Source organism: Orcinus orca, chromosome 20, assembly GCF_937001465.1.
Source record: "Orcinus orca chromosome 20, mOrcOrc1.1, whole genome shotgun sequence".
In the NCBI taxonomy this organism is placed as follows: Eukaryota; Metazoa; Chordata; class Mammalia; order Artiodactyla; family Delphinidae; genus Orcinus; species Orcinus orca.
The window spans coordinates 6,147,543-6,162,909 of record NC_064578.1 but is presented as its reverse complement, the minus strand read 5'-3'; positions in this window follow the sequence as shown (position 1 = coordinate 6,162,909).

Sequence of the window (15,367 nt, the reverse complement as noted above, 5' to 3'; positions counted from 1 at the left end):
GGAAGCCCTTCTGACCTCCAGCTGCCAGAACCTGCATTTCTTCTCGTGGTCACCAGAACCTACTCCGCCAGACTGGCAGCCTTGAGGAATTAACATCCTCCCCACCCCTCGTGCCAGGGACAGTCCTTCCCCAATGACTGATGAGAATTGCTGTGTACACCCCAGCTGCCTCGGCCCTCAGGTGGGTTGATGCTGAGGTGCATGTTTTACGATGAATGCCAGAGTTTCCCAATGGAATAGCTTCGGTTGCCCGCACTGGTCGCTGGCTTGAAAACATTCCCTTTATTGCTTCTTGAGTATTTTCACAACATGGAAGCTGGCATTTGGACAATCCAAGAGATAAAGGTGGAAGCAGCAAGGTCTTTTATGACGTGAATCTTTCCTATGGCCACTGTGGCAAATGGCCAAAAATTTGGTGGCTTAAAGCAACACAGATTTATTCCCTTACAGTTCTGTAGATTGGGAGCGCAAAATCAGTTTCACTGGGCTAAAAGCAAGGTTTCCTCCAGAGGCTTGAGGGGCAACTCTATTCCCTTGACTTTTCCAGTTTCTAGAGGTCGTCCTCATTCCTTGGCTCCTGGCCTTATCAAATCTGCTTCTTCCTCGTCAGTAGTCAAATCTTCTCTATCCTCCTCTTATAAGGACCTCACAACTACTTAGGGCCCATCTGGATAACCCAGTATAATCTTCCCATCTCTAGATCCTTAATCACATCTGTAAAGTCCCCTTTATCATTTAAGGTGACATTCACAGGTTCTAGGGATTAGGGCGTGGACATTATTCAGGTGACCACAACCTGCCTTTCCTCCACATTAATTAAAAATGAGTTACTAGGTACAACACACATTCAAAGGAGAAGACTTAGGCCCTCAGTTTGAAGGAAGGACTGTAGACATGTTTTAAAACCTCCAAATAGAGAAACCCTAACTAAGACATCTTGGTACCAGCATACATACACCTCAGTTTCTGATGCTTTCTCTTTCCCAAGTTCAGTTGCTAAGAGACTGAGGTCTTGCACTGGCCATCCTGCTCTTTCTCTGGGTTCAGTGGGTTCCACCCCAACCCTGGGACACTCAGTGCATCTGATTCTCAGCTGCCCTTCCTGTGACAGGTGCTCATAAGGACACCAAAGTAAAAATAACACATGTAATCTTAAACTCCAACTGGCTGTTGCCTCTTTTGCTTTGCAGGGGGTCATAATTCATATGGCTGAAATATAAATTTCTATACAGAGACTAGAGGCAGCAGGAGGAAAAAAGGGCTGGAATTTTATATTATCTGCCACAGTTTACTCCTTTGCTTTAATCAATCAGTATTTATTGAGAGCATACTATGTGCCAGGTGCTGGGACAGCTGGGGCAGAGCAATGAACTTGTGGTCACAGGGCCTGCCCTCCAGGGGCTTCCAGTACTGGTGGCCTCAGACAATGATAAAATGACCCCTCAGATGCATTGTGACCACAAGTGCCCCCTCCTCCTCTCCCCTTCCTTCTTTTTCTTCTTCTTCTTAAAGCATTGGAACTTTCAAAAGTGGCTAGAAAAGGGGCCACTAGAATACCTTTCTCTGTTAGCACTGTCAGGCCAACCCTATTTCCACAAGGCCCTCACAGCCCCAACTCCTGAATAGCAGAGAGATTGAGAAGTTTATGGTAGATGAAGCATAAGGTGACCATGCAACAGGGTCCATTTGGGAAGTTGCATTTAGAGCCACTACGGGAAATGACCTCCTGTCGTCTCAGAACTGACAGAATTCTGGGGCGCCAAGAGAACCATGCAGCTGAGTGCCTCTGAGCCATCGACTTCAGCTTTGTCAGATACCTCAGATTAAGGAGGAAGCCAGTCTGCCCCTGCAGATTTGGCTATCAGCCTTGATGAGGATCCTCAAGTCAGCAACCCCTGGTAGCAAGAGTCACCCCAGACAAACCTTTGTGGCATCCACCATCAGCCTGTGCTTGCCTCTGCTCAGCCTTGATCCTGGCTGAAGTGTTTTATGCTTGCTTGCTTTTTTTTTTTTGGTAACATCTTTATTGAGATATAATCCACATACCATACAATTTACCCATTTTAAGTGTGCAATTCAATGTTTTCTTGTATATTTATAGAATTGTGCAACCATCCCCACAATTTTAGAACATTTTCATCACCCCCTAAAGGAACCTCTTACTCTTAGCTATTACCCTCTAATACTCTCATCCCCCACTCCAGTGCTAGGGAATAACTCATCTACACTCTGCCTCTATAGATTTGCCTATTTGGACATTTTGTGTAAATGGAATCATACAATGTGTGGCCTTTTGTGTTGGCTTCTTTCACTGAGTATAATGTTCTCAAGGTTCATCCATGTTCTAGCATGTGTCAGTACTTCATTTCTTTTTATGGATGAATAATACTCCATTTTATGGATATACCAGGTTTTATCTATCCATTCATTGGCTGATGGACATTTGGGTTGTTTCTACCTTTTGGTTATTATGAATAATGCTGCTATGAATATTCAAGTTTTTGTGTGGACACATGTCTTCATTTCTCTTGGGTGTATACCTAGGAGTGGAATTGCTGGGTCATATGGTAACTCTATGTTACCTTTCTGAGGAACTGGTAGACTGTTTTCCAAAGTGGCTGCACCATTTTACAATCCCATCAAAAAAGTAGGAAAGTTCCAGTTTCTCTGCATCCTTGTCAGCACTTGTTGTTGTCTGTCTTTTTGGTTATAGCCATCTCAGTGGATGTAGATTGGCATCTCGCTGTGACCTTCTTGGAATTTAGCATCTTTTTTTTTTTTTTTTTTTTTTTTTGCGGTACGCGGGCCTCTCACTGTTGTGGCCTCTCCCGTTGCGGAGCACAGGCTCCGGACGCGCAGGCTCAGCGGCCATGGCTCACGGGCTTAGCCGCTCCACAGCATGTGGGATCTTCCCAGACCGGGGCACGAACCCGTGTCCCCTGCATCGGCAGGCGGACTCTCAACCACTGTGCCACCAGGGAAGCCCGGAATTTAGCATCTTTTGAAGTTTGACTTTCCATGGGGCCAGTGCCCATCTCGTTTGGCACCATCTCTCCATATCTTGCCTGGTGCCTAGGTCATGGTAAATTCTCATGCACCGTGTGGGTTAGATGCAAGAGGGTGTTTTTCCATATTTGATGTTCCCAGTCATGCTCCATTTCATCTCCTGCCTCTCAGATAAGACTTTTCACTTTCTATCTTTGATCTCCTTTTACCAACTAAATGTCCACCCTAACCTTTGGCTTTACATTTCTGCCCAGGGATGGCCATTCCTTACTTGACATCCAAGTGAGCTCAGGGTTGCGTAGGAGAGAATCTACTTCAAATGTCCAGAATGCACCACAAATGCCCAATAAAGTAGCTCATGTTAGTCCCTCCAGCCCAGTACCTGACCCACAAGTGTTACCAAGAAATGCTTCCTTCCTTCGTCTCCTAGCCTTGTATATTAGTTTCCTATTGCTGCTGTCACCAATGACCGCAAACTTGGTGGCTTAGAACAACACGCTCTATTACCTTCGTGTTATGTAGGTCAGAAGCCCCGTACAGGTCTCACAGGGCTAAAATCAAGGTGTCGGCAGGGCAGCATTCCTTTTGGAGGCTTCAGGGGAGAGAGTCCACTTCCTTGCTTTTTCCACCTTCTGGAAGACACCCCCATTCCTTGACTCATAACCCCTTCCTCCATCTTCAAAGCCATCTTCTCACATCTCTCAGACCCTGCTTCAGTAGTCGTATCCCCCCTGACTCTCTCTCCTGCCTTCCTCTCCACTTTTAAGGACCCCCTGTGATTACGTTGGGCCCACCTGGTCAATCCAGGATACTGTCCTTATTTTAAGGTCAGCTAGCTGATTAGCAATTTTAATTCCATCTGCAACCTTAATTCTGTTTTGCCATGAAACATAACATGGTTCTGAGGATTTGGATGTGGACATCTTTGGGAGTCATTATTCTTTCTCTCCTTCCCCTCACTCTTTCCCCTTCCTGCCTTCCATTCTCTCTCCCTGTCCTCCTGCCTGCTCCCACCACATTTTAATAGGGCAAGAAATCGAGCAGACTGTCACTTTACCAAGTGTGCTGGCAGGTCAGTGGCAGTTCTGGGGTCATTACTGAAATGCCAAAGGCAGTAAAAGCTGTCTGTCAAAACCGGCCTTGTAACTTGTAGGTCTTTCAGAGTATATTTTTAAATGGAACTTTAACTTCACAAGGTTCATTGTTTCAAGGATATTATGAATTTGCAAATTTTAGAATGCAATTCTTTCATCCTTTAATTAGAACCATTCAAAAGGCAAGTTATTTGGGCATTGTACACAAAGAGGATAAATTGCTTCGTGGCCCAGTTGCATCTTGGTGCTGGGAAGAAAACTGGGAGGGAGGGGCTCATGGCAGAATCCTTCCATCCCGTGACCTTCACTCCAGCCTGTGAGAGAAGGCTGATGGGGTGATGCTTAGGGAAAGGGCAACAGGGCCATAATTAGCTTAAACCTTGAGAAAGATAAACTTGGAGGGTGAATGGGGGAAGGAAAAGAAAGTAATGGAGTCACAAAGCAATCTAGACTTTCTTTTTAAATTTTTCTACGATTGTGTTTGCAAGAAAACAGATGAAAACCATCTTATTCATTCAACAAATCTTCACTTGAGATGTGCAGTTTGCAAAGAGAAATATTATGCAATGTAAGAAGATTATAAGGCAAAGAAACAAAAGGCAATACCCTTGCTTTCATTGAGCTAATACTGACATAGTCACACCCCATGCACCACATGCTGGGAAGGACACACTGATGTTGTCTGTGGTGGATGGTTCTCATTTCCTGGGCGTCTCCCACCCAACTCCTCTCCAGATTGTGTAGTATTGGTGGTAATTATTATCCTGCTTCCTACTGTGGAAGCTACAGCAGGGTGAATCTCTGGAAGCAGAGGATGGACATATGCCCAAGTCTTGGCCAGTCAGGATTGAATGGGGTCAGATAAATGGATAGAATCCCTTGATGGCAGCTGCAGGAGAAGCTAGTAGCATGGTGGTAGAATCTTGTCAGGCACGTTTGCCAAAAGTTGCTGCCTCCTGGACCTCTGAGACTGACTTGGTTCATGCCCATTTTCCAAGTTGGGTCCTTCATCTTCCCATCCACCCAAATTGGGTTCATCCATTGTGAACCCCAGTTTCCTCCTCTAAATTACTTCTCTGCTTAACATATCAAAACTAGTTTCTGTTGCTTGCCACTCAGAACCCTGGTAGATAACACTCTTTAATAGCTAGGAGAAAATAAGCTTAGTGGCTACCAATTGTAGACACACAGGAAGTCTGGGCATTAGGGCTTAGGGACCAACATTTCCCTATGCCAGGAAGGATCTTCCATTGGATCTTTGCATGTCTTGCCCCTCTTGGACATTCAAGTCATTGTTAAATGCTGCCATCTCAGAGATGACTTCCACAACAAGCCTGTCCAAGTCAGCCACCCTGTCCCTCTCTATCAAGGAATTTGCCGCCGTGGCTATACATTGGGGGCTTTAAAAATACTGTTTTCTAGGTCCGACCTACGATGGATTCTGACTTAATTGGTCTGGAGATCATCCTGGGCATCTGGATTAAAAAAAAAAATCAGCCCAGGTGATTCTAATATGCAGCTGAAGTAAAGAATCTCTGATCTATCACACTACCCTATTTTAATACCCTCTAATACCTACATTTTCTATTTTTCTGATTTGAATTCTGGCTCTTTTCCTGCACCCAAATGTCAGCTTAGTGAGAACAAGAGTTTCTTCTTGTTCACATGCTTTTACTAAATAATAGAACAAACAATGAGTGAATGAATGAACGGTGCAAACATTTCTTTCCTTTTCCCAGCTGGTTGCCTTTCAGGATGCTCAGATTTGCTCTGGATCGTGCCTGAGCAACCTGTCTCCATCTTCCCTCCCACCTGATTTTCTTCTCTCTCTCAGCCTGGGATCTGTCCCTGCTATTGCCCATGGACTTGGAGTCTTGGACACTGACATTTGAAATTTCATCTTGGGAGGGCTTTAGATTTCTCACGTGAGGTTGGGCAGGGGAGAGGCTTGGCTTTTCAGATTCTTCAGTGGAGAACTGACAAAACAACATCTCTGTAGATGGAGAGGAGCTAAGAATAGTTGTTTCTTCTGGTCTGAGTATTGGGGTTAATTGGGTGGGCTCGAGCTGAACTACCTGGATTTAAATTCTGGCTCAAGCTGTGTGCCCTTGGGCAAGTTGCCTCACCTTTCTGTGCCTCATTTTTTTCATGGGTAAAGTGGGGGCAATAATAATGAAACTTTTCTTGCAAGGCTGTTTGTATGAAATGAGTTTACTGTTTTTATAGCCCAATTTAAGGGTTGTGGGCTGTGCTAAAAGAGCCACCAGCCCTGAAGTTAAGAAGGAATGTGGGGTAGAGAGGGACAGGCAACATGGTTGTCTGCAGTAACCGTAACAGAACTAGGAGTTAGGCATGGTGCTGAGTGTTTCACAGGGATCCTCTTATTAAATTATCACAACCAGATAAGCCAGGCACTATGATTACCTCCAATTTTGTAGACATATGAGGTGGAATCCAAACCCTAGCAAGTCTGCCTGACTCCAGAGCCCCAGGTGAGATATTGCTGCTAGAGCCTGAACCAAAAGGTATTTATCGCGGTAAATGCATTTCCTGGACTTGGACTGAGCTGGAGGAAGGATGTGAGAAGCTGGGATGAAAGAGTGGGCAGATTTCTTGGAGAAGGCATTGTGAGTGAGAACTTCAGGGAAGCGGAGAGCTAGAGAGAATATCGCAGACACTGATGCGGGGGCCTTCATAGGCAGAGGGGGTGTGAACCAGAAGAGGAAGCTATTGCAGGCACAGCTCTTTACCTGGTGGGGGTGCCCTGCAGGCAGAGTTTATGCAAGACCTCTCCTTCCAGTCTCCATCTTTCCTCCTGGTTTATTCTCTCCATTAGTAATCTCCCTTCCTTTCTCCTCTACTACTTCGCCAGTCTGATGACAGAACAGTTAATGGATTAATCCATTCATTCAATAAATAGTAAAGGTATTGAGAGCCTGCTTTGGGCCAGGCAGTTGTTGGAGGTAAAACAGTGAGCACCCCTTCATCTCAGTCCTCACCAACGCCTCACCTCCTACCAGCTGCAGATGCCTCGGTCACAGAGAGCTCCCTGCAGACCCCTGCCAGTCTCTGTGTGCTCACCTGGCTGAGCCTCTCGGTCTACATCAGAAACCCAGCGGGGGGGGGCCAGGAAAATGCACGAAGAGAAAAATCACAAGCTGTATGTAGACCCAGGCTGGTTTCCCTCTTAAAGCCCCCCTCAGACCCATTAGTAGATGATGCAGTGACCACAGGGAGCCCATGTCTCTAAGTGCTGTCCAATTTCCTCAGACATGTGCTTGGCTGCCCAGGATTAGGTAGGTGGAAATACAGATCAGAAAATGATAGTTTCGCCTGCCTGAAGGAAGCTTCCCACAGTGTGGTTCTCCCAAGAGAAAGCCCTTGCTTTGTGTCCTGAGTGCTTCAGGGCAGGCTCTTTCTGGAAACTACATGCTTTCCTTCATTTTCGCTGTCAGTCCCTGAGTGACCACCGACTTGCATGGATTTTTGCAGTAACCTCCCCAAAAGACCCCTCCCCACATCCCATCAGCCAGAATGTTTCCAAAGTGGGAATACAGTTATGGAATCTTCGTCTCCACTCTGGCAAATGCTTCCCAAGGCTCTTAGAAGGAGTTAAGTCAGCACGTTTCACCTGTAGGGCCTCAGGGTTGGCCTGTGCCTCCCAGTCTGGCCTGATTTACACCTCCCTTTGCTACTAGGAAGTGCTTCCTTCTCCATCCTACAGCCCCTCATTAACTCCTCAGCTCTGCAGTCACATCTCAGCTCAGTTTCCAAAGCTCCCTTTCAATAGGCTCACCTCTAATTCACCCCAGCTGTGATTTCACCTTATTGGTGTGGTTCTTTCATTACCTCTGTCTCCCCGGTGAGCCCACTGAGGACAGGGAGCTCTAGTGTCATTTTTCCTCCTTCCTAGCCAAAACTTTTAGACTTCTAGCTACTTGCCAATATTTATTCATCCCTCCTACTCTGAATTCTCTCAGAGCAGCAATATGCCCAGCTGAAAGACCATATTTCTCAGCTTCTCTTGCAGATAAATGGGGCCAGTTCTGGATATAAAGTATTGTGTAGAAACATGGGAAGGCTGTATGATGGTATACTGCTTCACTGAGAGAAGGCAGTTTTGACCTTTGCATGCTTGCTATGTGGACATGATGGCTGGAGCTTGAGCAGCCATCATTAGACCATGAGGTAAAGCTATAGATTGATGGAGCATCAAGACAGAAGGAGGCTGATGATGGATCATAAATAGACCTGTGGTGGTGATCACTCTAGTATATACAGATGTTGAATTATAATGCCGTACACATGAAACTTATATAATAAAAAATAATACAGAACTAAAATCAAAGAAGGTTGTGTCCCTGATAACCAATTCTGGACTGCCTGACTTCAGAGTTCTTTTTTTGTTTCCTTGAAGAATTATTTTTGTTGATTCTTTCCCTTATGAAATTTATTCAAATTACAACCATTTGAAGTGGGAAGATCACAACTAGAGAACAAGTCATCCTGTAAGAAATCCATTTATAAAACTCTTCATAAAAGCTTTTTTCTCTTTTATATTATGTATTTTCCTTTTTAAAGGAGCATACAATACAAAGTTAACTTATTAATACTTTGCCTATTCCCAATTTTGGGAGAAATACTTATTCAAAATCCTGTAGCCCATAGGAAAAGAAATTCTCAGAACCTGACAACTGCCACCTGACTTTCTCTTTAAAGCTTCTTCCTTCAAGTATCTCCTCTCCTATACATTAGTTGTCACGTACACCCTTAGTTCTGACTTTCTTTTCCCAGAAAGGCAAAGCTTTAGCTACTACAACTTTATGAACAGATCTACAGAAATGAAACAAAAAATGAAAACGGAAATGAAAACAAGAACCACAACAAAACATGAAAACAAAATACCCTCTCAAACAAACATATGGACACCAAGGGGAGAAAATGGCAGGGGGTGGGGTGGTGGTGGGATGAATTGGGAGATTGGGATTGACATGTATACACTGATGTGTATAAAATAGATAACTAATAAGAATGTGCTGTATAAAAAACATAAATAAAATAAAATACCCTGTCAAAAATCACAGACCAGCTAGAAACTATTCTGGTGTTTACAGATTAATTGCTATTTTTGTAGAAAATTGTTAGATGATGAAAATGCGAGTAGAATACATACCAGTGCAAATAAATCCATCTCTCTCCAGAGTCTGTGCAGGTGAACTCACACCTGACATTGTTGGACGGCTCACAGGTTGCTGTTTGCATGGTTTATGTTCACAAGGTCGTTCTCTCATAATTCCCAACTAGTAACTTTTAGTCATTTCATGTGCGAGTTGTAATAGTGGCAACTCAGTGATACAGGAAATGTTTACTTACTTATACTTAAAGTAACACAAATACTAAACTAACTCACTTTGTGTGCTGGTGATATGATAAAAATAAAATGACAAATGCAAGAAGAAAACAGAATGAACATCTAATTAATGGACATTTGTTAAGCCCATTTACTAAAGAACTCTTATGCATGAAGGGACTTTTAAGATGTGTTAGGGGTCTGTTCACTTTCAAATCCATAAATATGGCATCACATTACCAAAACATTTACTAAGAAAGTGAAAACAGAACATACAACAGCCAGGTGAAGTCTTTCATTAGACTTTGGAAAAAGCCTGCTTTGTGCAGCTTAAAAAGAGAATCAAACAAAGCTGGAAGCAGAGGCTGCCAACCAGATGAAATCAATATGGGAGATGGAGAAAAGTTGGATATAAATGTTTCCTACAAAGGAAGAAAAACCCACAGTGCATATCCAGGAGGCACTTAGCCTAAAGCTCCTGTTCTCTCTTGCACCCCAATACTTCACCTGGGAAGACCACATCAATGCTATGTATCAAGTCCAGTGTGTGTGAGAGGAGGAGGACAGGAATGGAGGCTGATGAAGAAAAAGGAAGATAATCTGCGCGTTTGGCTTTCTTCCCAAACATCTGCTCACACGTACCGGCACAAACAATGTAAAGCGCTGGTGCCATTATTTCAACCCCACCGCAACTTTGCCTACAGTGAAAATCGAACTGGGGCAAACCACCGGGGCTGTCTTCTTTCTTTTTCCCCACAAAGGATATTTTCAACCTAATTAAACACATATAATAGAGTGCCCACTATGTGTGTAGCATTGTTTAGACACAGTATTTGAATATAACTGTTTCTCTTGCGTTTCCTTCCTCCCTCCCTCCCTCCCCTCCCTCCCTCCCACCCCCCCTCCCCTCCCTCCCTTCCCCTCCCCTCCCCTCCCTCCCTTCCCCTCCCCTCCCCTCCCCTTCCTCCCTCCCTCCCTTCTTTCCTCTTTCTTATAAATTTATTTTATTTATTTAGTTTTGGCAGTGTTGGGTCTTCGTTACTGCACGTGGGCTTTCTCTAGTTGCAGCGCGTGGGAGCTACTCTTCATTGTGGTGCGCAGGCTTCTCATTGTAGTGGCTTCTCTTGTTGCGGAGCATGGGCTCTAGGCACATGGGCTTCAGTAGTTGTGGCTCACGGGCTCTAGAGCACAGGCTCAGTAGTTTTGGTGCACGGGCTTAGTTGCTCCATGGCATGGGGGATCTTCCCAGACCAGGGCTCGAACCCGTGTCCCCTGCCTTGGCAGGTGGATTCTTAACCACTGGGCCACCAGGGAAGCCCCATTTTCTTTCTTTCTTTCTTTCTTTCTTCCTTCCTTCCTTTCTTTCTTTCTTTCTTTCTTTCTTTCTTTCTTTCTTTCTTTCTTTCTTTCTTTCTTTCTTTCTTTCTTTCTTTCTTTCTCTCTTTCTCTCTCTCTCTCTCCTTCTTCCTCCCTTCCTCCCTTTCTCTCTTTCTCTCTCTCTTTCTTTCTTTCTTTCGTCTCTCTCTCTCTCTCTCTTTCTTTCTTTCATCCTCTCCTTCATACCCACAGCCCTTAGCATCTAGGGGATGGTCTTGAGGTACTAGGGAGCCCAAGCACACATGTTCTCAATGAGCAGTGGTATGGCCATCTCCACCTCCCAACGGAAAAGTCATTCTTGGATGTTACCTGCAGGATTTGTAACTGGCACAAAGCTTCCAAGTTGAATTGCCTTCCTAAAGTGTTAATCAGGAGACACCCTGGCATGACTTTGCTTCATTTTTTATGTGCTGACTTCCCTTGGCCCAACCTACTTGATAGACAAAAGGGAAAGGGCTCTGGCTGGGGCTATTGCAACATTCAACCCAGTCACAGATTCTCTTCCTACCAGCCTCTCATCTGCCCCCATCCTGAGAAGTGTCCCCAGAGTGAAACACAACATAATCCTTTCCCCAGGCCAGGTGCCTGAGACGTTCAAGGATGGAGGAGTCCATACCAGCTATTCCTTGGGACTTCTACATCATCTGACCTGGTTCTCTTTTCTCACAGGCCACTCCGGTCAGTGAGCTTCAGGCTGCCCTTCCAGGGAATGGAGCTAGATGAGACAAGGCCTCTTGCAGAGGCTAAAACTTAGGTCACACAGGGTTAGGTACTCTGACTGCTAGGGGTTCTCTCATCCTTACTGTGGCCTCCGCTTAACTACTTGAATTAGCAAAACTATTCAAAGTAAACAAATAAATTAAAATGGTAATGGGTGCCACAAGAATACTTAAATAGCAGCTGAAAGAAAGAAAGAAAAAGAAAGAAAGAAAGAAAGAAGGAAGGAAGGAAAGGAGAAAGGGAGAAAGAGAGAAAGAGAATGGGAAAGAAAAATTTAAACAATCCACAAAAAATTCCTAAGTAAGCATTTGCTACAAATGTACTGTAAACCTAGAGATACTTTGGGAGCAGGGAGTAGGGTGGTTTATGGAGACACAAAAATCCTCAGCAGGTTAGAGTGACAGATACATTTCTTCTGTATTTGCACAGATATTTGAGAATAGTTTTCTTCATACTAAGGTCTTTGGAGATTCTCCTGACCTCCTAATGTGACCATATGCTGCTTAAACTGAATAATGCGGTAACATGAGAGTAGATTCCCCCTCATTTGCAGATGCTATATTTGTGAATCTGCCTACTTGCTGAAATTTGTTTGTAATTCCCATATCAATACTGTGGCACTTTCTGGTTATTTGCATACACGAGCAAAGTGGTGGAAAATGTAAAGTGTCCTACACTTGTTTCCAGCTGAGGTCGAAGAGGGGACTTTCTGTCTTTTTGTTTCAGCTTTCATACTGCAAACGGTATTGTCCTTTTGCAGTCTATTTAGTGCCCTGTTTTTCACATTTCTGTGCTTTTTCTTGGTGATTTCGCTATTTCAAATGGCCCACAAGTGCAGACATAGTGTCTAGTTTTCCTAAGTGTGAGAAGGCTGTGATGTGCCTTATGTAGAAAATATAAGCTTCCTTCAGGTATGAGTTATAGTGAAGTTGGCCATGCACCGAATGTTAATGAATCAACAATATATATTAAACAAGGTGTCTTTAAATATAACCACACATAAAACAAGTTTGTAAAGTAATTGGTTGACTAAAATTTATGACCAGAGGCTTGCAGGAACCTAACTCTATATTTCCTCTAGGAGCAGTGGCTCAGTATTTACTTATACAGTATTTGTGGTGATTTTGTAAAACGTAAGTACTGTGGATAATGAGAATAGACTTTATTCCTAAGAAGAGTTAAATAAATTCATTTCAGAGTTTTGCTTCAAATTTGTGTTTCCTGCAGTTCCATTCCATATGAGCAGACCACAAAGACATACTTCTATCCAGAGAAAGCAGTGCTGGAATTGCCATTAGGGTGATTTGTGCAATTCTACAGCTCAACTATAGACAAAACAAGCCAGCCCAGGGCCAAGGGAAGGTACATGTGTGAGACATGGAATTGCTCATTTCTCACTTGCTGGGTTATCTATGAGATCTTGGAACCTGGGACAAAGTAAGACTTTCCCAAGGGAGCCTGCAAATGTGCACATGGACAGTTTTTCCTTTTTAAAGAAAACATTCATTAAATGTCAACTTTGTTCTCAAGTTTGTAGTTTACTTCATGATAATGTGTTGGTAGAAGAAGGGACAACACTGCATTAGAGATGTTCTGCTTCCCTGATTTAAAAGTATGTCAGTTTATGAGGAGGATTCACATTAAGCATAATCAAGTGCACACCAAGTCTTCCACTATTCAGAGCATTTCCAGATAATAAGCCCCGAGTCGCAGGAACATGGATGCTCTTTGTTCTCCAGGAACCATCCAAAGGATCTAAATGGGAGCAGAGCTGGAGCAGAGAACAAAGACTTCATTTGGAGATGGCAAATACATCCCATCTTGTGGACCAACTGTTTTTGATTGGTAGTGATTCCAGGGAAAAGTGTGTTGAGAAGGAATCTGAGGCCAAATGCAGGCTCAGTGGTACATGATGACATGATTGACTAGTGATGTCTGCTGTGCATGAGGAGAGGTGTAGCATATGTGCCGTGTATTTGCCATCCATAAGTTAAAGCAACAGAGCTTCAGCAGAAGAATCCCTCTCCCACTAGCTCATAATAGGATTGTGTCAGATTTGGTTTCTCTCAATGCTGTGCTTAGCGATGTTGTCTGATATAGAGTAGAAGCTCAATAAACAGATGCTAAATGTAGGTATGTACTTATATACCAGTGAGTGTGTAAGGGAGGGGAGGGAGGGAAGGCAAGTTTTTCAGGCCTTTGAAGTAGAGTAGAGGCAGCAGTTTGAAGCCATGAAGTCTTCTATTTTAACGTGAAATCCTGCCCCATAGGTGGCAGCCTCCTTTGCCTTCACTTAAGGCCGTTTAAAGATGCAAAATGTTGCAGCAGCACTGACACCACCCTTGAAGAACAGGCTGAGCTGCTGGAGGCCACAGAAACTCAGCAGGACCCAAGCTTGGGAATAGATTTTCTGATTTTTTTTGAGTACTTAAAACTACAGCTACCCATGGAGCATTATGTAGAAAGAGTCACCACATAAAGCCTTCTGTGATTGATTAGTGTCCCTTTCAGGGTCTTGTTTATCAACATAACTGGTTGTTTACTAGGGTACATTAAGCATGTCCAACCCTCTCGAGGCGCCCTGCAGGGCAGAGGGTCACACCTGCAGCTTCTCCTCATGATCTGCGCAGGAGCCACACAGAAGGAGCACATGTCTGAACATCACAGGAACAGGCTCCAGAGGGGTGTCTGTGGAACACAGTGGACTCCAAGGGCCAGTTGCAGGAGGGAGGCCCTTCTCTCCTTGCTTTTCAAATGGAATACAAGCAGTGGTTCCCAGTATGGTACACAAGGGGATCCATAGAATTTTGTTTCAAATTACTTAAAAAATTTTTCGTACTTTTAATGTTGTGTGTATGTTTTAAAATGTCCATGGTACATTACCCTAGAGGTAGAGTGAATATATATATGCAGTTGACCCTTGAACAACACGGGTTTTCACTGTGCATCTCCACTTATACACGGATTTTTTTTCAGTAAATATTACAGTACTACATGATGATCCCAGTTGGTTGAAGCTGCAGATGTGGAGCCATGGATATGGAGGGCAGACTATGGTGTGTGTATATATATATATATATATATATATATATATATATATATACACACACACACATACTCAAACAACCTTTGAACATTATCCATAAAAGAAACATAAGAGGACTCTGAAAGGTGGAGGGGGAAAGTAGACCAGCTAGGAATCTTCAGACCTAAGACATGGCGATGGAGTTCCTTGGGTTTTCTTTTTGTCTCATATATCCTGGACTGGGTTCAGGAGAAGCCAGCAAAGCTGGAAAATTAATAGGTGCAGACCAAAAAAAAAAAAAAAAAAAATCCCTAAGAAAGGCCTACTCTCTCTCTAACCAAAAGGCCAGGAAAGGGGCAGTGTAGCAAGACAGGCCATCCAAACACCATGAAAAAAATCTGTGACCCCTGCCTTACCCCATTAGCAAAGGCCAAGTGGAGAGTCTAAATGTCCACCCTCACCAAGGATGGAGCAGTAAGGAGGTGAGGTGCCTTTCCCTCACCAGCCATGGTGGTACCAGGGGAAGCTTAATGGTGAGCCTGGAGTCCCACCCTCCAGCATTAATGAGGCACCCATCACCCCTAAATGGAGGCTGAGTGTGGAACTTAGACTTCCATCCCCACCTGGCAGTAATGAGGCAGTGTAGAATCAGAGGAGGCCTGCTAGAAAATAATACTTAAATAAGAACCAGTCTCACAATATAATAGAAAAGTGTCCAGCATACAAGTGAAAAATCACCCATTATACCAAGAACTGGAAAATCTCAATGTCAGATGCCAACACCTAGGTAACACA